Source organism: Xenopus laevis, chromosome 4S (genome assembly GCF_017654675.1).
Source record: "Xenopus laevis strain J_2021 chromosome 4S, Xenopus_laevis_v10.1, whole genome shotgun sequence".
Classification (NCBI taxonomy): domain Eukaryota; kingdom Metazoa; phylum Chordata; class Amphibia; order Anura; family Pipidae; genus Xenopus; species Xenopus laevis.
In genome coordinates, this window is record NC_054378.1 from 82,076,898 (window position 1) to 82,104,164 (window position 27,267).

General features: G+C 36.8%; 1 pseudogene; it reads right to left on the bottom strand.

Moving 5' to 3' along the window:
* The window catches only part of LOC108714999, a 366,710-nt pseudogene that overhangs the window by 132,397 nt on the left and 207,046 nt on the right, over positions 1-27,267 (bottom strand).

A 27,267-nucleotide genomic window follows, 5' to 3' on the forward strand; every position in this document is an offset into this window, starting at 1 on the left:
CCCTCTCCATGCCAATTCTTCAATTCCCCATGCATACAATTAGATGCAATATCTGTTACACATTAAAGATGCAGTAAGTGGCAATGTCTTCCATTTACCTTTTATACCAGTTAATGTGTAATACATAAGCAACAATAGTGACATGATAACATGCTTTGTGTTTTTAAAAAGATTGTCGGATGTTTGGTCACAACATTCAGTGAACCTTTGCATTGCAGTCACATAACTGACAACTGCTTTGTATGCAATGACAAGTAGGAAAATTTATTTTTTCAACTGTTAACTGTCCTGAGCACAGGAATTTTCTACTGAATATGACACAGTGCTTGTTATCTTACTAAAACACTTGGTTAGACATGACTGCCTGACTGTGCTATTTAATGCGATGGAAAAATATTTCACGTGGCTTTTATGCATTCTATTCTTGAGCAATTGGGCAATAGTTTTGTAAATTCATAGAGCATGCTACATTTTTCTCTAAAACTCCATTTATATGGATAGACTGTATATACAGGCTCCTCCACTTCCAGTTCTGTATTGCTAACCAACCATAAGGCAATCAGGAAATAAGGGACAGATCCTGGTTTAAGCAAATCTACTATAAAACATATAAAAATAGAAGAATTAACATTTTTACAAATGTACAAAAATATGTTATGAAGTGCTTTATCAATCCTTATCCAACCCTTATTCTCTCCATAAGAATTATGTACAACCCCCAAATTGCAGAACATTTTTCAGTGCCTAAGGTAACAAGGTAGTTAACTCAGAATACTCAATGATGGAAAGATAATCATATACCCTAAAAAAGACCCAATTTTTCATGCTCAGACATAGCTTATCACTGCTAATCGCACCTAACTACTCTTTGAAGTTCAGAGAAGAATAAAAGGCCAAATATCACATAGTTCTTATGTATTCCTCAGGCCACATTTACATTTTCTTTCAATAACTTTTGTGCCAGGGGTTATTAAATGCTAACTGGACCCTGATTGTTGAACAAATTTTGCAGACACTAAACACACATGGGTTCATTACTTGATACAGACACAAATCCCTATACTCTGAAGTTCCTGATCTGGCAGTTGAATGCTTTGAGAACTTACATCTGCTATCTCTTCTATGTAGAGCATAAGTCAGCTTATTCTACACCAACCTTACACCTATCTCACAGAATTATATCATGTTATGAAGGGATAGCCTTATACTAGTCTTATACTATCTAGTCCTCATTCACACCTTTCTCTGAGGTGCTCTACTATCTACAGGACAGTTTTTTTACAAAAGCATTAAAACTGTGTTTTCCAAAGCATCACACATCCTCTTACAAGTGTTGATGGAATACCTAGGCCTAGACCTTGTGTGCTATACACTGGGAATACCATCTGACACACCTAGGTCAATAGAGACTTTTCACCTCCCATGGAACATCACTAGCATGAGAGGATTTCTCACAGAAAGTTATGTTAATACCCCTACACTTGCAATACATTGAAATAAATGTTACAGACTCATCATTATGTTAAACTCATCATTATGTATTTGCCTAGCAGCACAAAGTAAAATATTTTTCTATGGATGCCTCCAATTGCAAGTAATATAAAACCAGGGTATCATTTTCAATACAAACAGATGTTAGGATGGCACAAACTGGACCACAGTCAAATTCTGCTGCTAAATAGTTTATTAAAAAGTTCAGGCACCCATAGGCAGTGCCAACTATAGCCTTATGTGCCTGCATGGGGCACTTAGTCATAGGCTAATGAAAAAAACATAATACACAATATTTAAATGAACTATATCGAATCACAAAGTTATTATTTTGTTAGAAACAAGGTTACACATCTATAAACATCCAATCACAAACAGATTTATATATCTAGATATGTTGTCATATATACATATTTACACGCAAGTATATTTTTTATAAATTACAAGCATAGCAAATAAACAAATAATGAAACAAATCATGCATAGAAATCTTACAAACTGATCCCATCCTGAATGAAATTCAGCAAGCCAAAACCTTAGGCAATAAACAGTCAGCTAGCTTGATAACCACTAGAGAACAGACTAGCAATTGGTTAAATATGGCTGGAAACTATAAATGTGGAGCAAATAGGTGTATCACATGTAACTATATGAATAAAACACAACAATTTGTCCGGTCACATCAGGCTTATTACATGTTAAGGTACAAGTTATGGCTATAATGTTCAACTTTCTTGATACAGTCTGTAATCATGATAAACCATTGCTTCTGTATCTAACATTTGTATGTATCATTTGTATTAGTGATACTAACAATAAAAAACCTGACTGTTCCTTCTCAACCTGTCATTTGTAACTTTTAATGCTAAAGGACTGCTACTGCACAAATTTGGCAGCCCCCTCATAAAGGAACACAAGGGATAAAATAGGTAATGTAAACAGGGCTGCTCCTGCCATAGGGCAGGATGAGAACCTTGCCTCAGGCAGCATGTAGCGCCCAGTTACCAGGGGCAGCAAAAAGCCGCCTTTGGCAACTTTAAGAGCCATTTTTTAAAATGGAAATTCGGCTCTGCTAGTGCAGCAAGTGCTATAGCCCTCACTGCACTAGCGATGTGGCAACCCCTCTACCTGCTCCGGCGCTAGAAGTTAGAAGTTTAGAGCAGAAGCAGCATCAGGGCAAGGTGAATATACTGACGTATATTTATTAAAGGCAAAGGAAAGGCTAAAATTAAGTAAGCTTTATCAGAAAGGTCTATATAAATACACCAGTAAATCCTCAAAGTAATGCTCCTCGGAGTCTTCTGTCAAAAGAAACACAGTGCTTCTTTCCTTCTATTGTGTATACATGGTCTACTGTATCAGATTTCCTGTTTTCATCTTAAACCTCCAGGGCTAGGGCTTGAGCATGCTCAGTTTGCTCCTCTCCCCCTCCCCTACCTGCTGTAATCTGAGCCCAGAGCTATGACTGAGCAGGGAAACTCAGGCCGGATGTGATGTCACACCAAGTGTATATGGCAGCTGATATCCTAAACAAACAGAGAGCTTCTAGAGCTGAGGTATGCTAAAACATTACTCAGGTATGCTAAAACATTCTACAGAATAAATTGTGTTATAGCTTGCACTATTGTGGCTAATCTATTGACAATAAACTGCTTCGGTACCTTTCCTTCTCCTTTAAGCGGCATTTTAAAAACATTAAATTTTTGTTCTGTATTTAACCTTGTGAAGCATTTCCCACTTAATATTGCAGATATGCCCACATTGTTTTTCGGAGCTTTGGATCAGCAATTTCATACACCCTTTTACCCTTTCTTACTGTCAAGAGTATTAAAATATGTTTAATATTTTTTAAATATATTTTTCTAAGTCATAATGACCATCATTCTTCTATGACACTGTAAAGCATCCAGGGGTTATAGTCAATCATTCTACATTCCCTTACATATTCTAATAACAAAAAACCCATTTGAAATATCCATACATGCCCAGCAATAAATGAGTGAGTTATTTTGACAGATCTGTTCAACCTTCAACCCTAAAAGAATACCCAAAACATTCAGGATATAGTAGATTATGAAAAGAGAAAAAAAGGAGTCCTTTTTCAACTCATTGTACAAACATATTAACTCTGTACAAATATAAAAATAAATCTGTTATTCCCTTTTAAAAATGCCACATACTTTTTTTTATGTTTTTAGGACTGATTTGTAATCTACTATTATACATAAAAGGCAAGGATTAAATATCTTAAATTATTTCCAAACATTGCTTAGTTGAAATAATTTGACTTACTAAAATGTGTATTATAACAAAAATACCACACGTAATCAGTCTGCTGTATTGTGCATTTATATAGCTTCCAACTAGGTCTATAGACAAGAAGTTGAAATAACTGTGGCTGCCTACTTTGCCTGGAATTAGAATGGCATCACTAGTTGCCATTCCAATAGTAATGTAACTATGGATTTGGGTAAGAGTAAAATAGTACCCCCTTGGGTAGATAATGAATAAGTCGTGTTTGTATTATTAAGTATGTATAAAGCACCAATATATTCAGCATTTCCTATGTTATAGCAAAAAAAAAATCTCTAGTTCCATTTCTTTTTTAGAAAATTATGTACTAAGAAATGCAAGATACTGTTTGTGCCGTGCACCATTTAGCACAAAATCACAATGAGCTTAAGCATTTGCTACAATATTTTGCTTCAGGGATCTTGGATCATTATTAAGATTGAATAAAAAACATAACATTTAAATTGGTGCTTTGGAAACTGTTAACTTCTATAAAAAAAAACCATATATATATATATATATATATATATATATATATATATATATATATATATATATATATATATATATATATATATATATATATATATATATATATATATATTACAGTTTTAGTCAAAGGCATGCAATTTCTGCCTTTTATGTTATTTTCCATTTTAAGTTGATATTTAAATAGAGCCAACTAATTGTACTTATACCACACAAACAAAAGGAGATACCAGTTGCCAATCTTCTAAGAAACAAAACATTTAAATAATATTACCTGTCCACAAGCCAGACCCATGCCCCTCTCTCCCATTCCATGGGGGGAAGAAAGATTTAACTCCAGGGCATCAGCTCAAGAAGCCTAAAGACACATAGGGAAATTAATTTAGAAATATTGCTAGATATTTAAGTAGCTGAAAATGTAACTTTAAAAAAAAACTTTAATGTGCATTGTTTTGGGATTTTAACTCCAGGTTTCTATCTAAACAAATCTGAAATGTGTTTTGATACACCTCACTGTTTTAGATTCTGGATTCATGGGGCTTTATAAAACTATTTAAAGGAGATTTAACCCCCAATAAGAAAATCCCCTACCTGCTACCCTAGGTAGTCTTCCCTCCCTGCTTCCTCACCACAGTTAGTTCACCAATACTTCACTCAATTACAGGAGAAGACCGGAGATATACAGTAAATTCTCCTACTAAATTTTATACTATGTTCTGTCACCATTTCACAGAAGTATATACTATGGGACCTGTTATCCAGAATGATCAGCACCTGCAGTTTTCTGGATAATGATCTTTCTGTAATTTGGGCCATCATATCTTGTCTGCTAGAAAATAATGTAAATATAAAATAAAACCAATAGGCTGTTTTTGCCTTGAATTAGGATTAATTTTGATGTTTTTGACACTATGGTGGATATAAATTGATTATAGGAAACTTTTGATTAAGAAACATTTTGCTTTATGTCCTTCTGAAAAGTCACTAAACGCCACAGAAAACACAGAGTTTTTAAATTCGAATTTTTTGAATTTGGATAGCTTCCAAGAAATATGTACAGCTATACATCTCACAGAATTACAAATAGAAAGCAACCCAGATGTGGGTAGAGTGCGATTGGTGCGAGTACATTTAAGCCTAAATCTCAATTTTTTGCTGTTCATCTGAGGGATAATACTATAAAAAAATTGTCGAGTGACGAGGGAATTGACTAATCTCCAATTCCCCAAAAAAACTCCATATATAAAAAAAATAATCTTTCTTCAGTTGAAAGAATAGCCCTAAAAAATTTAAAAGAAGTCTAAAAGAACCTAAAAAAAAGAAGTTCCATATGTGTTTATTTTGAGAGTATGCACTAAATGCCTTTTTAATGTTGTAGGCCGGCGCAGGACTTACTTTTGGGATCTTATTGGGTCCACCAGGTTATTTCCTGTGATCTGTTTTCTATAATAAACTAATTGGTTATTATTGGGGAGGCATTTTTGTATATTGCATGCACTATGCCACAAATTACATTTTGCAAGCAGAAGCATCCAGCTGCACATGTGAAGAACATCAAAGTCTAATTTGAAAATACAGTAAACGCTGCAGCACTCTGAAGCTTGTGAAAGTTTTTCAATGTTTTGAGCACTAGCCCTTTCACAAACTGGTACATTTGAAAAATAAGACTCTCTTAAATACATGTGTTAAGAGGGGGAAACAAGAGGGATTATGTGAGGGAAACAACACAGACAATAAAAAATTGGATTAAACAATATAAATAATAAAATACATGTTGTGGATATACACACCTTCCCTTACCTCTAGATTTTAAAGAGCAATTACATATGATCTGTCAGTTATGTTATCAAGTGATAGATGATGTGCAACCACTTAGAAAAATGGGTCACTCACCTAAAGACTCTTAAAGCACGCTTAATCCCTGAGGGTTAGCCCGAGAATATGCACCTTTGTCTTTTAATTAGTAATGGAGGTGGTTCTGATTTAGTTGTGCCTTTTGTGTAATAGTTCTATTTTTAATTTCACATCTCCTGTCCTTGAGATGCCTGATGTTCTTAAAGGAATTGTTCTGTATAAAAATTGGATAAATAAGACAGGGGGGTTATTTATAAACACTGGGCAAATTTGCACCTGGGCAGTAACCCATAGCAACCAATCAGATGATTGCTTTCAGTGTTCACCCTACAGCTGGCTGAAAAAAAGCTAATCACTGATTGGTTGCTATGGGTTACTGCCCAGGTGCAAATTTGCCCAGTGTTTATAAATAACCCCCAGACAGTGCAAAATAAAAAAAATATATATTTCTAATATAGTTAGACAAAAATGTAATGTATAAAGGCTGGAGTGACTGGATGTCTAACATAATAGCCAGAATACCACTTCCTACTTTGCAGCTCTCTAGGTTTCCACTGATTGGTTATCAGGCAGTAACCAATTAGTAACTTGAGGTGGGCCACATGGGTCATAACTGTTTGCTTTTGATTCAAACCAGAATGCTGACTCACTGCAAAACTCACTGAACAGTTATGTCCCATGTGGCCCCCCTTCAATTCACTAAGTAACTCAGAGTTGAAAAGCAGGAAGTAGTGTTCTGTTATGTTAGACACCCAGTCACTCCAGCCTTTATACATTACATTTTTGGCTAACTAACTATATTAGACACATTTTTTAGATGTTTAATTGATTTTGATTAATATGCCAAGATGGTCATCACAAAATAAAGAGGAGATTTTAAATGGACTGATTTGAAGTTCACTTCACAAAGCATGGACTATGGACATTTCTTTTATTATTATAATCATAGATAGATTTCACCATATGGGGATGTAATTTTGTGATTTGAAATTGATATAGTGGTGTATCACTTTAAAGATTTAAGACCCACTTGGGTTCAAAAAGATTATGTGAGAATAGTAGTTTTGTGAAGGCCCATCTGAAAGACACATATTCTCAAGTAGCAGTGTTCAGACTGCAGAGCAATATAAATTAAAGTCCCAACAGTCCATAGCATTACAATTTATCTTCAAGATCCTCCCTTTTATTGTCTACTGTAGCACTTACTCTTTTCTTTTCCTTCTCATCTGCTGCTTCTTTCTTATGTGTTTAGCCTATCTACCACCATATGTTTTTTATGCATGTTAATTTTTTTACTTTTATACATTTTATACTTCATAATCCACAATTGTTAGTTCACAAAATAATTATCTGGTAGCAGTAGTTAAAATGTCCTGTTTCTCATTGTCCTGATTGTTTCTAAATCTTTGTATACATGCACTTGTCCATGACTGTCACTGTATAGTTAGCATTAAAGTTCTTAATGTTCAAGTATTGCACTGTATCAGGGTTAACACCCTTTAAATTGTAATCCATTAGTATATCAGTTCATTGATCAGTTCATTTGTCAGTAAACTACTTGCCCAAAAGTTAATGTAATAACATTTATATATTACAGTAAGAATCTTATTCAATAACAGTGTAGCACTGTATTGAAAGGTCTCAGAACAAATGAGCAAAAATAATATTACAATACATTACATTATTAAAATTGTTACTGCTGACAAAGCATCTCAAACTGAGCCTGACTCATATTAATATTATTTTAGTATAGGGTATGGTTTATTGAATTATTAGACACAAGATTAGCCACAAGAAATTAATATTAAAATTAGCCCCTCTGACTTAGCATAGAGGATTCACAAATGAAACTATAAATAGACCAGGAAATGAGGCTTAGACCTAATTCATATTATTTATTATGTAAGTGGCCATAACTGCCACATAATGCCCTTACTATGCTTTCAGATCTTGACCCCTGCAAGGCTTGGCACTTTACATTGAGAATTATTGTTTAATCAATAATGTACAATTGACCACTTTGTTGTAAGACAAGCCAGTATTAAATTGCCTAGCTGAGCATCTGAGACCAGCATTTATCTAAAATATACATCTAAAACATAAAAACTTAAAAAAAATAATAATACAAGCAGCAGTTTTTTTATATTTTAACTATCACTTTGTCTCAATAAGCTGCAGAGAGTTAGCATTAAAAGTGGTCTTTTTTCACAAGCTGTACTACAGAATAGTGAATTAAACATCTAATCCCCCTCCCCCTAAACTGACAACCATTAAAGATGAAAAGAACACTATACATTGCAGCCCTATTAAAAAAATAAAAGGGGGCAACATAATAAAGCCATTCATCATAGTCAGCTTAAAGTAGTAAAGCTCTTGTCAAGCATGGATTTCACAAAAGATTTCAAGGTCTATTAGGTAAATACAAGTATAAAATAGACTGAGTCTTGAAGATCAGAAAGCCAATTGCTGATTATGTTTAATTTCATTCCTCTAAATCCCAGAAGTGTTGTTACCTCTAAGTACATTTACAAAGTAAAAAGAAAATAGCTTGCAACATAAAGATAGACACATGACAGCATTGTGTGTAGCCGAGCAAATGTTCAATTATTTTTTTATCAGCCTGCAATGCAAGACCGCATAGTCTTTATACTTTCTGCAATATCAATTTATTAATACCTTTTTAGAAAGCTGTACAAAAACAGGAGAACATTTCGCTATTTTTAATTTTTTTTTAGGGAATGGGAAGCCTCTGCTTTTATTTTTCCTTGAACATTATATGATTTATATGCCTCTTGCCTACCACCCTTCGATAAATCATTGTTGCATTGCCAATGTGTCTTTAGTCACAAACCCAGTTCAATACACAAGAACACAAAAATGACACTATTTTGCTGTGAAATCTTTTTGCAATTAATTGCTGGCATTAGTAAATATTTATAATTATCAATAAAGAGGTTAACATAATATTGATGGATATTTTTTTTTATTTTATTTATTAAAATTGTTGAGTAGAGGTTGTAGAAAAGTATGTTTTATTTCTGTTTGAAAACAATTTAATCTAAAACCTAGTTATTTCTGCACCTGCCCTTCCACTGATACTATACTTCAACCTCAATTTGTAAAAGTAACTCTCTCACATGATAGGCCTATTTTTTTGGCTGTGCCTTCTTGTCCTTCACTCTCCACAATAAATCACTTTATTATTACATATCTGTTGTATTTTTTTTCCATTTATTTATATGGCACCAACATGTAACACAGAGAACTATACAATTATAAAAATCCATTAAACCGTAATGAATATTTAATACAGCTGTTTCAAAAATAATAGTTATGTTTTATTTACAGTTGTCGATATATTTAAAGATTTATTTATTCATTCCTTAACCTAACATTTTTTACACAATGCATTAACTATTTTTTTTATAGCTCATGTAATATGTAATGCTTGGTCTAGGATCTGTTATCTGGAAACCCATTGTCCAGAAAGCTCTGAATTATGGGAAGTCAATCTACTATAGACTCCATTTTAATAAAATAAAGATTTTTAAAAATAATTTCCTTTTTCTCTTTAATAATAAACCAGTAATTTTACTTGATCCCAACTAAGATATAATTATTTAATATTGGAGGCAAAATAAGCCTACTGGCTTTAATTAATGTTTATATGATAGTTTAGTTGACTTAAGGTATGGCGATCCAAATTATGGAAAGATCCCTTACAGATACTGAAAGCTCCAGGTCCTGAGCATTATGGATAACAGGTCCTAAACCTATATTAATGTATAAAGAAAATAAATCTGCCTGATTAGTATTATCATTATTTATTTAAATCCTTGTGTGACTTGTATGCTTGTTTTTTTCACAGGAGTCATAGCCTTCCCCTACATGACTTCTAACTGTTCCTGATGGCGGCCTTCCTTTCTTTTACTTTTAAAGTCAAAAATTTTTAGTTAGTGTGATATGTGATATGTTTATGTCAAAAGTTGCCCCTTAAAGTTTGATATGTTTTGACATAGGTTACATTATAACATAAATATACTTGTATAATGTGAATACAATATTTACCAATTTTTCAGATTATTTATTTACCAATTTTTTAGATTATGTATCTCTTTTCTTCTTATGGCATATATTATTAAAATGTTTTGTTCAAAACAAATTACAAGTAAGTTGTTTTATTGTTTCAACCATTACCTCAGCCATTAGAGAAAGCTCTATCCAGTCATCCTTGTTGTAGCTGCACATGATGCTGGCAATAATAATCTGGAATTAAAAAAAAATGCTTGAGCGGATATATGCAAAAAATAAATAATAAAAGTCTTAAATAAATGTTCAATACACATTTTACACAAACGCCTGTGATAGCATTGCTGATTAGATTTTATGCTGCCTTAGCTCAAATTTCGCTTACTGAAGATGTTCATTGATTTTCCATTTTAACTTCTGTTTTGTGAATCGCTCCTAGTTACAGCAGTTCATGTACATCAGCACAGTAATACAAACACTCTATAAAAATAAATATTTTTTTTCTATACCCAGTCCAGACAATACTAAAAGATGTTAACCAAAATTTTACAGGGGATGGGCACATTAAAATTCATCCTAATATAAAACATCACATCAGGAGAAATTTCTTGGAGGGGGCAAGTAGATGGAGGGGTCATTGTGGCACACATTGGAGATTGTTTTGTAAAAGTCAACATTTGAAGGTTTGTTGAAACAAAGCCGATTTGAAAGTATAGCTTTTTGCATCTAATAAAGTATGTGTCCTCTTCATATCTGTGCAGGCATTACAAAAGACCATCAGCGAATAATTTCTTGCCAAACATTGGAAGAAAGCATAACTGTAATCAAAGTCCATTACACTGTGAAAACAGTGTGGAATTGTATTTCATAATATATTATGCAGTAAAAACTATGTATAATGTCATCAACAGTACTAATAGCAATGGATAATGGCATCCCTAACATATTATAAAGTGAAAGTAAATTGACAAGAGCACTCCCAGATCATTATAAAGTCAGAACAGTAGGTTATGGAATGGCATTCCCAAGATAGAATAGCATAAAAGCAATGCTTAGTTGTTTCTCCAGCACATTATACAGTGAGAGAAAACTTCATGTGGCACTATACAGTAGACTTCTATCTGGCCTTTACCCAACAAATGCTGCCTTCAAATTCAGTAGTTACAGTGAATGATTCTGAGATGTTGTTGCCTTATAAAAGTCTTTCTTTAATAAGTTTAATTGTAAAATATATATTTTACATTGTAACTACAGTTATAAATGCAGCTGAAATACCAATTATACTTAATAATCCTATTAGATCCCTACTGAATATACATCTTAGCAATGAGTATCCCAGTGTCGTTATGCTTGATATACAGGGCACTTTTACACATGCCTATCAAAAAATAATTACGTTTACATGCACATTTATCCGATAGTTCAAGGTAATGGAACTATTAAACTAATTAAAAAAGGGGGAATATAAATTGCAATGCAAAATACTGAATAAAGTGCAAGGCAAAAGGCATCAGTCATCGCTCGTTGATGTAAATAGATCAAAATTACGTCACCAGAATAATTGCGTTTATTATGAACACAAGGAATCAAGGCAACAATGTTCTACTCTAGCATTTATATTAAATGTTTTATTAGACAAAATCACAAGCATGTTAGAGGTGAGCTGCTGTAAATTAGAAGTGACTGAGATAGGTTTTGTCAAATTATATTCATGAAGCCCAAATCTCCTTTGGGATCATACCAAAGAGTAAAGAGTCTGGAGCATCTGATGCCTTCAACAGCTGTTAATTTCATTAACAAGTTTATTAATTAGAGAAACATTGTCTTATTTAAAATTTTTATTACAAAACAGAACAACATTGTGCTTTAAAAGACAATGTTGGAATAAATTAATTTCAAGTGTGTGTGTGAAAATGGAAATACTTCAAAAGCAGTTCTACAGCAATTCAAATTTATGGTTCTTTTTTTTGGACAGCTCAATCCCAACCAGCCCTTCCACCTCATTTATTTTGGATAGTTGACTTCTATAAATAGCCCATTATTTAAAAATTTTAGTAAGTAAAGTAAGTAAACAGGACTCTATATGGATAAATGCAAGGAAATATTTACTTGTATGAAACAAAAAGAGAACATCTATAAGATATTGATGTCATGGTATCAAACCCCTGCAAAACTGAATAAAATACCCCCAACTGTTCCAAGTTCATGTTGGAGGGGCTGCAGAGAATCAGACATGTTATATCATTTGTTTTGGACATGCCCCCACATTTCCCATTTCTGGGAGGAAGTACAGAGGGTACCCCCACATTTTTCTACTAGGAAAGCCAGCAGAGGTCTTCTCCAAATCATCAAATAAATTGATGAATCTCATATATCTATAGCAGCAAATTGGAAAAAAACCTGTCTCCTACAATAGCAGAAGTTCATAAAGGCTGAGAAGTAATATAAATTTCAAGGGAGCAATAGCACAAATTAAAAAAAAAAAAGTGCAACCCTCTATGGAAATATGAGCTCCCTACGAACTTATATCCCAGCCTCCAGACCCCTGCCCCCTTGACTTTACCCCCTCTTTACTAATGGCATTAAAAAGGGAGCCTTATATGAAGAGTTAGGGGAAACTAAGAGATCAGGATCTAATGTATATTATCTATTTCAAGCCAGTCATTACTATCACAGCAAATGGAAATGATGTACCGTATATACTCGAGTATAAGCCGACCCGAGTATAAGCCGAGATACCTAATACCTACGAAAACTGGGAAAACGTATTGACTCTAGTATAAGCCTAGACACAACTACAGCCCTGTCTCCCAGCAGCACACATTCTGCCAAAGCGACCCCCCCAGCGATCAACTGGACTTCTTTGCAAAGTTGATGGTGACAGAGAATTGCCAAACGGATTACTGTGTGCATTGTCCCACTGTCCCACTACCATGTGCAGAGGGTGCTGTTTGATATTGCCATCACTGTTAATCTTTCGTATAACCAACAGAGGGCGCTGTGTGATATTGCAGTCACTGTTATTCTTTCATATAACCAACAGATGGCGCTGTGTGATATTGCAGTCACTGTTATTCTTTCATATAACCAACAGAGGGCGCACTGTTATTCTTTCATATAACCAACAGAGGGCATTGTGGGATATTGCAGTCTCTCCCCAAGTGTACTGCTGGTATAGGAATGATTAAAAGTGACTGCAATCTCAGCTACTCGGTTCGGGTACCGCTGACCCGAGTATAAGCCGAGGTAGACTTTTTCAGCACATTTTGGATGCTGAAAAACTCGGTTTATAATAGAGCTTTATTGTAATTATGGTGTAAACATTCCTCCTGTACCATATTTTGTTATATACTTTTATGTTACTATTTTCCATTTTTATTGTTTTCTTTCTTGTACTCAGTGTACTGAGAATAATATGTTTGATAAAATTTTGAATAAAACATGTTACTCTGATGATAAAAAGAAATGTCAGTTTCCTTTGTAACATTCTAATTCAACCTGCATCCCCCTCCTCTATACAGTATATATTAAATCCCAGAGTGTTTCTTTTAAGAATGCCCATTATATGTGCACTCATTCAGTCACAGTCTGCCTGACACAGGGAGGCAAATTTATTAATTTTCTAATACAAATCACAAACTTGATCAGTTTTTTCTTAGTCATTACAATATTTTCTCAAATTACGTAAAAATATAAGATCTAAAATTTTAGGAAATGTGCCTCTTAGAGAATGTGCAGATGCACATATATGAATAATTGCAAATTAGTTCAAATAGCTAAGCTCAAGAACGATGGGAAGTTTCAGATGGTACACTAGTAGCACATCTGTCATAGGTCTGTGGTGCCTCTGGGTTGTACAATAACCAATATGCATATAGTACTTTCTATTCCAAATCAAAAACCATGAAGAAAAATGGATAACATTTGTGTTATTCCTTTACAGAAAGTGAAGAAAAGGGAACATTTGGCTGTTTCAAAAAATTGCTGTGTCTGCATTCTTCTTTACAAACTTAAAGATTCACTGTATAAACTGAAAAATGTTTCACTAATATTTAGTTGTACAACCACTGTCTCTGAAAATTGCTGCAGATTTGTATTGCATGGAGTTGACCAACTTCTGGCATCTGATACATTTCACAATTTTTATGCATTTCTTGGTTTTGCCTCAGAAACCGCATTTTTGATGTCACCCCACAAGTTTTCTATTGGATTAAGGTCTGGGGATTGGGCTGACCACTCCATAATATAAATCTTGTTGGTCTGGAACTTATTTACTTGTGTGTTTGGGGTAATTGTCTTGTTAAAACACCTACAGCATAAGGCAACATGACCTCTTCAAGTATTGAAATGTATTGTATGCGATAAATAGGCCCAACACCATAGTATCTGTCACGGCCTGCACCCAATACCTGAACAAGTGCCAGGCACCCTGGTCTCGGCTCGGCTTCACCAGTAGTGTGACCACCGTTGGGCTTCGGGAGGAGCCCTCAGCTTATTTGGGTGCCACCTGGACTTAACGAGGGGTGCAAGGCGATATGTTCTGGCTGGTGAAGGGGCACGGCTGTTTAGCAAAGTCTTTAGGCCGAAGGTCACAGTACAAAGGTCAAGGCAAGCGGATGGTCAGACAGGCTGGGTCGAGGCAGGCGGATAACAGAATCGTCAGGCAGGCAAGGGTAAAAACCGGGTATCAATCAGACAGATGGGATCAGGCAAAAGAGTGGTCAAAGTTCAGGCTGGGTCAATATTCAGAGTTCAGAGTAGTCCGTATACAGGCAGGGTCAAACACAGATTAACAAACAAGATCTTGGTTCAGGAACAGAAAGCACAAGGCTAAGAAGCACCAGGATAACAATCCTATCACGGGCAATGACAAAACAGTAAAATACCCCTTTAATACTTTTAAATTTCGTGCCTTTGCACACTGACGTCATCATGCCAGGACGCATGCGCCTACAAAACACGGAAGTGCGCACCACGCGCAAACTAAGGGGAAGGCAGCGCAAGAGAAGAGGAGCGGCGCGGCGGGCGTCCCTGCTGCACCACTGGACCACCAGGGTGAGTTGCCCTCCTTACATTACCCCCCTCTCTAGGGGGGGCCACTGGACCCCCAGGTTTACCAGGAAATTTGGAGTGAAATTGCTTCCTGAGGCGGTCAGCCCTGATGTCCTCAACTGAGACCCAAGAGTTCTCTTCAGGACCAAAGCCCTTCCACCTAGTAAGGTATTGTAGCTTAACTCGCACAAGGCGGGAGTCAAGGAACTCCTGGATCTCATATTCAGGCTAACCATCAACCAACACTGGGGGAGGAACAGACAAATTACAGACATTAGATGCAGGTTTTAAAAGGGAAACATGAAAGGAGTTAGAAATTTTGAAGTTAGAAGGTAATTTTAGATGAACAGAGGAAGGGTTGATTATGGCAATGACGGGATATGGACCAATGAACCTGGGACCGAGTTTGGGAGAGGGAACCTTCAGTTTAATATTCTTTGTTGATAACCATACCAAATCCCCCACCTTGTACTGAGGTGCCTCTCTACGGGATCTGTCAGCAGCTTTTTTCTGGGCCGAGGAAGCTGCGGACAGCGAGTTGTGGACCTGGGACCAAATCTTGGAAAATTGTTCTACAGAAACATTGGCAGAGGGTACAGGAGAGGCAGAGCCAGAAAAAGAAAAAGCTTTGGGATGTAATCCATTAACTACAAAAAAAGGAGATTCCCACAGAGGATGAATGGGAAGCACTATTATATGCAAATTCAGCCCAAGTAGACTGGTTATGGGACCATAACATCGAAGATATTGCTCAAGGGATTGGTTGACCCTTTCAGTTTGGCCATTTGTCTGGGGATGATAGGCAGAAGAAAAGGACAACTCTGTACCAACTAAAGAACAAAAAGCAAGCGAAATTTGGAAACAAACTGAACCCCTCTGTCAGAAACAATATTTTCAGGAAACACGTGTAACTTAAAAATATGAGTAATAAACAGATCAGCCAAGGTTTTAGCAGAAGGAAGGTGAGGTAGAGGAATAAAATGAGCCATTTTACTGAACCTGTCTACCACCACCAAAATCACAGTTTTCCCTTGAGAAGAGGGCAAATCCACAATAAAATCCATGGAAATGTGGGACCATGGTTTTGCAGGGATGGGTAATGGATTTAGCAGACCCTGGGATAAACTATGAGAGGATTTGGATCTTTGATAAATTGGACATGAATTAACAAAAGCCTTAGTATCCAACTTAAAAGAAGGCCACCAAACATGACGGGAAAGTAGAGAAATTGTCTTTACAATACCTGGATGACCTGCCACCTTAGAGTCATGAACCTCCCTTAACACTTGTTCTCTAAGCCCCTCAGGTACGAACCATCTACCAGATGGAGTTTCAGCAGGAGCAGAAGACTGTAAAGGGGACAATAAGGAAGAGAGGTCAGATGGGAGTACACTCACTAGGGTCAGATGAAACTGCTTCGAAACTCCTAGAGAGTGCATCTGCCTTGACATTTTTCGATCCAGGATGAAAAGTTAAAGAAAAGTTAAACCTTGAAAAGAATAGGGCCCTTCTGGCTTGCCTAGGATTGAGGCACTTAGCAGACTCTTGTTTTATAAACAGATCATTAGCAAAAAAAAGCATACCAATAATCACTTATATTTTTTTTTAAAACTGGGCTAAACTTAAAAAAGCAAGAAACATCTGTTTTTTTGCTGTCAAATAGGTTAAAGTCTATGCTGCTGCCACTTTCTTAATATTTCATTCTTAATACATATAAAAATCCATGTATGTACAGACTGATCATTAAAAGTGAGTTTGTGGTCTTTCGCAAATTAAAGTGCTGAGTGTGGGCATAGAATAGTGTTGGTCATGTATTTCTGCTCTTTGTCAGATCTCAGGGTTTTTTTTTGTAGTAAATCTAGTATTGATTTTAATGCTGTATTCATGCAGATGACCTCAGTTATAAGGGCCCAGTCAAATCCAAAATAAGCTTTTTGGCTGTTTTTCATATGGTATCAAGAGCATTAATTGGCTCTAATTTGATGTGCCATTTCTTCACTAATAGAGCTAGTTGTATCCAACTGTATTTGTTTTTAAGTTAGAGGTTTGTGATTTGTGAGTGATAAAAGTCATATGCCCTGACTACGTGCAGAATCTAGATTCCACACAGGCTCACCAGAAGGAGGAAGTTATGTCCTCAACAATAGGAAAGGGCATTTCTGTCAACAAGAAGGGCAAAGCTACGTGTTGTGCTTATTAACAAGGTTATAATTCAAGTAAGGGTCTTTAAACGCCTCCCAGAATGTCCTCTGCCAGTGACTCTTGACGCTTTGTTGGGCCAAGAGCCAAATGCCTATGTGCCTCCCTGCACAGAACACCAGCATCATTTGTTTTGTTTGATTGCCAGTTTAGATATTGTGCCCACTTCTACGTGATGTTTTCTTTAACTGCTGCCAAATTGTTTAGGCTTTCTTTTAGTGTAGCTTCCTTCATATGATGGTCTTTAGGCTAATAGAACTTCCCAGAATAGTTGCTTGTTCATTTATTTAGCACTTTTCAAGTTTGTTTTTTCCATACTCTTTCAAGTTATTATATGTCCTTTCTAAGAACAAATTAAAGTATACACACGCACACATGGATAGAGACAAAAAGATATAATGAAAAGGCTATTGCACTCAAAAGGTCTTCTTTAAAGAAGACACCATACAAAGAGAGTAAGGAATGAATAAGCCAATCCCTGGCACCAACTGAGAAAATGTGATAGTTATTGCATCGCTATAATCTTATAACAATTTTTTTAATAAATATATAGTTTGCTTTGACATTTGTTTATATATAGTCCCATACTTTTTAATATCAACTAATCTATCCAATTGAGAGCAAATAGTAGAAGCAATTAGTAAAAAAATAAACACTACAACAATCACACCTTTTGCATCAAAGTACTTCACTGTACTGTAAAGTATAAATGTTGGTGTGTACTAGAGCAGTCAGTGAGAATAAGATTAGTTGTATAATAGGTAAACTTTCAGGTATCATGGATCACATTCACTTTGCTATATTTTTCAGAGCTTGCAGAACTGTTGTTTCCTGTGCACCACATCTGCAAAACTATTCGTTTTTTTTAATGTTTGAATGATTTTGAACAGATATAAGGTATGGAAATGCAAATTACAGCAGGGCCCCTAATGCAGAAAACACCAGGCCCCAAGCATTTGGGATAACAAGTCCCATACCTACACATCATGATTGCACTTTTGTTAAGTAACCTTATGAATGCAGGTATGTATGGTTGCATGTGTAACTTCTACCTAAGCAACAGAATACAGTACTGTTATGCAGAGTTACTTTTAGTGGTGAATTTGAGATTTCAACTCTAGACGAACTAGCAAGAATCTGTACGAGTCAACAAGACAATAGGTCATTGGAACTTCCTCTGCAGTCTTTTTCCAACAAAAACTTTCTGATGACGTCATAGGTATATTGCCCTGAATACTGATAGACAGGCTTTTTAGTCCTGAGAACATAGCAGAATTACCCCACATAGCAGAGGAACCAACAGGGGAAGAAACAACCGGACTGATTGGCTGCTGTGATGTTTCAAGCTTGCGGGTCAGACTGTGAAACCCCTGAAGCAAGTAGTTTTGTTTCAGCTCATGGTCCTCCATGCGCTGAAGCAGGGCATGTGCCTATAAAACACGGAAGTGCGCGCCGCGCGCACACTAAGGGGAAAGCAGCACGGCAGGCGTCCCCGCCGCACCACTGGACCACCAGGGTGAGTTACCCTCCTTACAGTATCATAAACATCCTCATATTATGATCCTTGCACCACCATGTTTCACAGTGTACTGTGACTTGAATTCATTTGGGGTTCATCTGACAAATGAATTCAAACAAATAAAAGAACAATATACATTCATCAGTCCACAAAATGTTGCACTGTTTCTCTTTAGGCTATTCAGTGTATTCTTCGGCCAACTGGAACATCTTCAGCACACCTTTTTTTCAACAATTTGACTTTGCGGGGGCTTCTTTCTGATAGCTTGCTCTTGCTTATTGTAACAGTACTCAAAGGTAACTTTAGACCTTCTTTGATCTTCCTGGAGCTGATCATAGGCTGAGTCTTTGTCATTTTGGCTATTCTTCTATCGATTCGAATGGTAGTTTTCCATTTTCTTCCAAGTCTTTCAGGATTTGGTTGACATTTTAAATAATTTGAGATCATTTTAGCTGAGCAGTGTAAAGACTCATCCTGGTGGTCTAGTGGGCGGCGGGGTTCCCCGAAACGTCTCCGGTGGGGATGCCCGCCGCGTGCTGCTTGCTCCCTTCAGTGCTGGTTCTGCTATGGCGCACACGTGCTTCGGGTTTTATGCGCTGGCGTGATGACGTCATTGCGCAATGGCGCGAAATTCGAACTATTTAAACTGGCTTTGTAATAAAACACATTGCCCGTTGTTAGGTTCAATTTAGGTTGTTCCTGGTGCTATTCCTAAGTGATTCCTATTGATCCGCTGGTTATTGACCCTTGCCTGACTATTCTGAACTCTGTATCCTGACCCTTGCCTGGCTGTTTATACTGTACTCTCCTAGCTGCTCCTTGCCTGTCTGCTTATTCTACTCTCTCCAATCCTGATTCCGGCCTGTGACTATTCTACGCTCTCCAATCCTGATTCTGTAGTTCACTCACCAGTCCCATTTCAAGTCAGCAAGGCAATTCTCTTACTGTTCAAAGTTCTACTGTAGCTCTCATCTGTAAAATAAGGTTACCCGATCACTTGAAAAGTCAGGTGAACTTCTAGAAACTTCAGATAGAAGGGTTCACTGATTGAAAGATAATTTAAATACAATCAGTGCAGCCATGTAAGTTTATTAATTAAATGTGTCCCTGAATTTTTAAGTGATCTTGTAACCCTCCCCATGAGTACATACAGTATGAAAAGCTGGAAAAGACTACAATACATACTTGACCCTATACAATATATTACCAACAATATATACCAAATCAAACCTAAACCAGGACCTTACAACTGTGTCAGCGTGCTTCTTTACTTACCTGCACAAGTTGCAGGTTTTTATAAAGACTTTGCTGCAACAATGAGAAAAAACGAAGGATAATAATATAAAATGAGTTGAACAGAGCTGCTGTATCCTACCTTACAAATTGGCTAGGGCAGCAACCCTGCATGGATACATATATGTACACTGTATACGGTCATGCACTTATGTGACACTTTCCATCACATATTATATGGTACATTTTGAAAAACACACGTGATTTCCTTTGCATCCTTCACAGCAGCACTGATGATATTAATTCTACCCTTGAAAAGATAGGACGGTTAGACACACCTCCAAACAATTAAGTCACCTCCAAACAATTAAGTGCCCCATAAAAACTCCCCCTTATTCCCCATTGGCCATGTTTTTTTTCTCTCCAGGATAGGATGGTTAGGAAAAACATAGATTCACAGGAATCACAGGAACAAGGAACCGATGAATACAATCAATGACTCAGCCCTGAGCAAAGCTCAGGGCGGAGTTTATATAGGGCAGGTGATTAGGAAATACAAAACAAATGAGGGTAACAAGAAGGGAGGAGACAAACTGGAAACAGACAGAAATACAGAACAACAATAAGACACGATCAAGACCAGCCCCAAGAGCCTCCAGTGGCTCACTCGGTTAGTGCACCGAATGTCCAGAAACACCAGTCCCAAGAGTTAAAGTTCTGGCTGGTCCATACAGTGATGCATCAATTCAAAATCTTAGGTTAGCAGCTAGGATTATGGGATTGTCCACGACAGCTCAAAGAGCTGCCTGGTTGAAACCTTGGTAGTGAGACGTTACGCCTAAAAACTATTTATGAAGTTCCAGCCAGAGCATCTTTTTGGAAAACAATTAAATGAAATTATGGATAAACTGTCAGATAACAAGTGCAAGAATTTACACCAGGAAAAAGCCAAAGGTAATTGGAAAAGCTCCTTTTTTCGTAAACGAAGAAGGCCTCCCCCTAGCTATACCCACAGAGGTGGGAATAGGAATCAAGGAGAAGGGGCAGATAAATTTAGATCCTTTAGGAAGGCCCCAGAGTTGAAGTCCAAGGGTAAAACTTCCTACCCCTTTAAGGCTTCAAATTCATTACGCCATAAGAAAGGGGGTAGGAGGAAGGTTGCGCTTTTTTATGCAACAATGGGCAGAGGTGGTTCAAGAACCTTGGGCACTTCAAGTGATATAGGAAGGCTTGAGGATAGAGTTTTTAAAGCTACCCAGCCCATGCTTCCTTATTACCCCTCAATCAAAAAACCGGGTAAAGCAACTAGCTCGGCAAGTTGCAATCCTGGATTTGGTCCAAAACAAGGTTATGGAAAATGTACCTACAGATGAGATAAAGCTAGGAGTGTACTCCATGTTTTTTTTAGTTCTCAAGGCAGATGGAAGATTGCGCATGGTCATAGACCGGAGATACTTAAATGCATTCATGAAGAAAAAGACTTTCAGAATGTCAATCAAGATGGTTATCATTCTCCTAGATCAAGGAGATTATATGGCAACAATAGATCTAAAAGATGTCTACTTGCATGTGCCACTACGCAAACGTGCGTAGTGACATCATGCGTCACGCGCTGACGTTGCACATTGACGCTGCACGTTTTGACGCTGTCGCAAATTCGCTGCGTCCAGACGAGGCGACATTGCCGACTTCCCACGTGGCCTGCCCTGGGCTGCGACATTTTGGACGGAACGCCGGCGGGAAGGGACGCGCTGGACCGCGCTCCTTACAACATCATGGGGGAGATTTGGCACCTTCAGTTCACAGCCCTACCATTTGGCATTTCCTGTGCCCCAAGGGTCTTCACAAAGATTGTAACAGCTGTAGTAGCTGTATTAAGGGGAGAATGAATCAACATTGTACCATATCTGGATGATTGGTGGCTCACGGCTGTTTCGGAGAGTTTGTTAAAGAAGCATTTAGACAGAGTTCTAAACCTCCTTCAATTTCTGGGTTGGATAGTCAATATCCAGAAGTAATCTCTACAACCGGGAAGAAGGAAACAGTTATTGGGATTTGTGATAGACGAGCAAGGTTGATAAACCATATACCGATACTTGTATCTGCCAGGAAAGTGATGAGAGTTCTGCGGATGTCTTCAGTGATAGAAGCAGTACCGTGGGCTCGTCTTCACATGAGTTTGCTGCAACAGAAACTTCTGAAGAGATGGGACAGGAAAATAATTTCTCTGGACAGATCATGGATCCTGTCGAGAGACACCAGATCCCAGCTCAGGTGGTGGCTCCAGACTGCCAGATTGACAGAGGACAGGTCACTACTACAGAGGAAGAACTGTATACTTACAATGGATGCATCTGGCAAAGGATGGGGAGCCCATCTAGGCAGCCATTCGGTCCAAGGGACATGGTCCATAATGGAGTGGACTCTCTCCTTGAATTTCAGGGAGCTGAAAGTTGTAAGCTTGGCATTTAAGAGCTTCCAGGAGTCTATTGTGGGGAAAGACGTAAGGGTCCAGACGGACAATGCTACGGTCGTCTCCTATGTAAATCGGCAAGGGAGGACCAGGTTTCCGTTGTTGCTGAGAGAATCTCTGAAGATGCTTCATTGGGCAGAGCCCAATTTGTTGCAGATTTTGGCAGTCCACATAAGAGGAGTGGACAATGTGTGGCGGATCAACTGAGCAGAGAAGTGATACTGCATAGCTGAGGAGCCTTATCTTATGTTTCTGGAGAACAGGGTCATATAAAGAACTGTTCCATCTTTCCAGCCAAAGGTATCCACAAACTCCATTATTAATCAAGAGATTGTTGAGAAGTGTTGCCTTCTTTCTTCCCAAATCCAGTGGACAAGGAATAGGAGAAGCTTCATTCTCTGGATGTTGCGAGAGCATTGAAAATGTATTTACAGAAATCTAATTCCTTCAGAAAAACGGACTGGTCGCTTTTTCAGGTCGAACAAGAGGTAGTAAAGCATTAAAGTTTACGATTGCCAGATGGACTATTCATTTATGTTATGAATTAGCAAATCTTTCACCTCCAGTTTTCATTAAAGCACATACCACCAGAGTGATGGGTACATCTTGGGCTGAAAGAAGTCAAGTGTCAGCAGACCAAATTTGCAGAGCAGCTACATGGAGTAGCCTGCATACCTTTTCAAAGCACTATAGGCTTGACATCTGGGCTTCACAGGAAGCAAATTTTGGCAGAAAGATTCTCCAGTCTGTGATGTCTGGAAGTTCCCTCCCTATAGAGTAAAATTACTTTCTATGTCTCATATGTGCTGCTGTGAAGGATGCAAAGGAAATAGGAAATTTGTTGTTACCATAATTTCTCTTTCCTTTGGATCCAAGCAGCAGCAGTAGTTCCCACCCTCTGTTCAATAAATGGTTGATAAGCAATTATGGTGTTACTTTTTTATGACAATGGCGAATGGGGAATAAGGGAGAGTTTTTATGGGGCACTTAATTGTTTGGAGGTGTGTCTAACTGTCCTTTTCAAGGGTAGAATTAATCTCATATGTGCTGCTGCTTGGATCCAAAGGAAAGAGAAATTACAGTAAGAACAAATTTCCTATGAATCAACCATGCTAAACCATGTCACCATGCCGTGACACAGATTTATTTACCAAAACATACTGTAAAATTGTGAAAAGTTAATACAATACCTGATCTATTATTTGATCTTTTTGAGGAAAATTTACATAATTGTAAAAGCTTAGGGAGATATTCAAAGCAATGGGCCAGAACACCTTGACTCATAATAAATATGAAAACCACCAAGGTTCTAAAAATTGTGCAATAATAGAGTTAACAATTACAAATCCTGTCATGTCTCTGTGAAGCACAGGAATTATCTTGTTATCAATTTAATAATAGAACATTGAAGTAAATAATGCCAACCACTGACACCAGTAACACTGTGTCTCTTGGGAAATTTATGTCTGTAGGAACTGTCAATCCAGGCGGATATGGACATATTAAACATTGCACCTCTAGTCTATAAATCTATTCTTCTTGTGCTACCTTAATAAGAAGATTCTGCATAGTGATAAAATCCAGGATATCAGAAAGACTTGACATAACTGACCTGTATTCTTATTCATTTTCTAAGGTTTTTTTCTGTTTCTTATATGAATAATTTTATAAAACATTAACCTCTAGCCTTTTATGTATGTGTTTAGAATATTTCATTTTGAAATTAGAACCAAAAAATACAATACTCTAAAAAGTAAATTATCTGTAAAGCATAAATAATAATCTTTCAGGTAATCATATTTATTATGTTGCTTTTTAACAGTGGAGGAAAGCAGCCCACACATAAAAAGCAATTCAGAAAACACCAATTTTCTGTTGCATTCTGCATGAAATGGCAGTTAAGGATTGTAATTTCCCTCGTAGTTGTTCTGCTCAGTGCCCACAGACATTTCCATTACGATAATGTTACATATTTAAGGGATATCGTTTCTTCAAATTGTAACGCATAGATTAAAAAATATTTTGTGATTCATGTAATTGTTGCCATATATGAATAAGATATATTCTAGACAAAGTTTCAAATACAGTAACGTACTTAGTAAAATTTGAAGGATTTTATTATTAATAGAATAGTTGAGAGTGGGATTTTGTTCTAGAAAAAAATATTTCTGTTACTTTGAAACAATTAAATATTTTTAATGAACACATGTTTGAAAGCTGCTTACAAATATATTTTCTTTCATTAGGCAACATGTTATTTTTGGATTTGCATCACATTTAAGCAGAAACAGAGAAAAAAATATTTGATGCTGGCCTTCTGAAAAGCAGATTTTTGAGGATTCAAAAACTAGGAACTTGTATTCTGATTGATTTAATACATTGTAAAGATGTGAATTTGTATATTGTTCAAAAATCCTCTGGGCAGCAGCTGTTTTAACTAATGACTGCCTTTATTAAAACATAACAATGTAAAGGTCTTTAGCTATTACTAAATAGGACTCTTTCTATGGCTGCACAAGGTCAACAACATGAAAAAAGCACTCTATTTTTTCAAAATAATGGCATAAAGTGCCACTTAGGCATCAAAAGCTTCACTGTTGCAACCATGTGCTGTGCTGCTTTCACATGAGGAAAAACATTATGCGGAGTGTTTCTAATCATAGCACCTGCTCAGTAGCTTCACCTTAATAATGCAATCTTCTTCTTGCCTTCTAACATCACATCTAAAGAGTGGGTGTTGACTTATTTTCTATGATGATGACATACAAATCTCTGCATCAGATCCTTGCTATTTTTGCCATATTTACTGTATGTTAAACACTGGTCCACAAAAATCCTATGGTTTAATAAAAAAAACTTTGCTTGGATGTTAAGTTCTTAGCAAATACAAATGGTTGACTTTTAAATTAGCATGTAATTATTAGTGTTCTTGTGTTATTCTCTGAGAAAAAAAATGCAACGAATAAAAGGCCAACCTATATCTAAAAACATTTAAGGCCAATCTACTGTATATGGCTTAACTCAGATTCCTGCATAGTTTTAAAGATAATACAGTAAATACATACTAGTATCTGAGAAATGTTGGCATGCAAGCCATAGATCAAAGATACTAATCTGGAACAAGGACAAAAGATATGAAAACATCATACCATTTAGACACGCAAATCTTGGACAGCATGTCTATGAAAAGCTATTCAACATAACCCATAGAAACAATGTACATGTGCTGTACATGCTATTCCTGACACCACTACTCTGAATCAGTTTCTAATAAAATATTACCCTCTTGCCTACCCTCCAAAGTCGACTCCATGCACTACCATAAAGTGACATGACAAATTAATCCTACAAATTCTTGAACTGTAAATTACTCCTAATATGTTACCATATACCCCATATATAAGTATAGTATATCCTGGCACTTGGTCATATAATGCTATGGTGAAATTTTGCTTTTAGGGTGGGATAAATGCAGAGGCAGAGGACTCTGAAGACTCATTTACTTGCTACTTAGAGACACCACAATATCTAGAGAAGTTTTTAGAAAATAATATTTTGAACTCAATAAAGACTCTTAAACTTCTCTCCCCATTCGATGGGATGCATATACAATAAGTCTGTAATATGAGGGTTTTAACCTCCCATGATACCAGAAGCAAACAAACCCAATAAAAATTGTTGCGCACCAATATTATTCAGAAGCCCATTGACTTTAATGCATTTGGACAAAATAGTCACACGTCTAGAAATTTCCGGTATCGTCTAAAATTGTCACGCACCAAAATTATTTTTACACCCATTGACCTCAATGCATTTTGCAAATTTTCACCGTTTTGTTAATTATTCGACGAAGCGAGATGGGACAGATTCGCCTATCACTAGTTAAAATGAAAACATTATTCCAAATCCAAGATAGAACCATGAAAGAGCAGTGCCATATGTGCTAGTTACAAAATATTTGGGAGGAGTGGGTTGTCCACTGTGTCAGAGGCTGCAGGAAGATATAGATTAATCAACATGGAATAAGCCAATAGATCACTGGCTTCTTTGATGAGCTCTGTGTCTGTTGAGTGTGTTAAGTGGGTGGGAGGAGTGAGAGTGTGAAGAGGTTATGGGAGAGCATTGTATAGAGAGAGTTGCTGTTGGTCAACTGAATTAAGGTTTTTGAATTTTTGTATGGCATGAGATAATTTTAAATACAATAGAGAGTGTTTGAAAGGAAAGTAGGTGATGTTTAGGTGGGGGAAAGGAAAGTTAGTAACGGTGAAAAGATTGCAGAAGATCTGACCCTCAGCGTAAGTAGGCAAGTCAGTGCACCAAGATAAATAAAGTAAACAAGAGTTGATGTCACCTAGAATGAGAGCTGGTGGGCAGTAGGATAGGCAGTGTTGGAGGCAAGCAGCACAATGATCTAGATAGCTAGTATAGGAACCATGGGGGTTTTATAACTGCAACATGTAAGGACAAAATAAATGTATGCTGTGGACTAAAGCTAGTAGGATAGAAACCGACATTAGGTGAGAGGAAAATTCCACTCCTTTACCATGGTAGTTGAAGTTGTTGGTAGTTGATAGTTGAGTTGAAGAGGTCATGAACAGCAGTAAGTTTATTGCAAATGAGAAAGGGAGGGATGGTG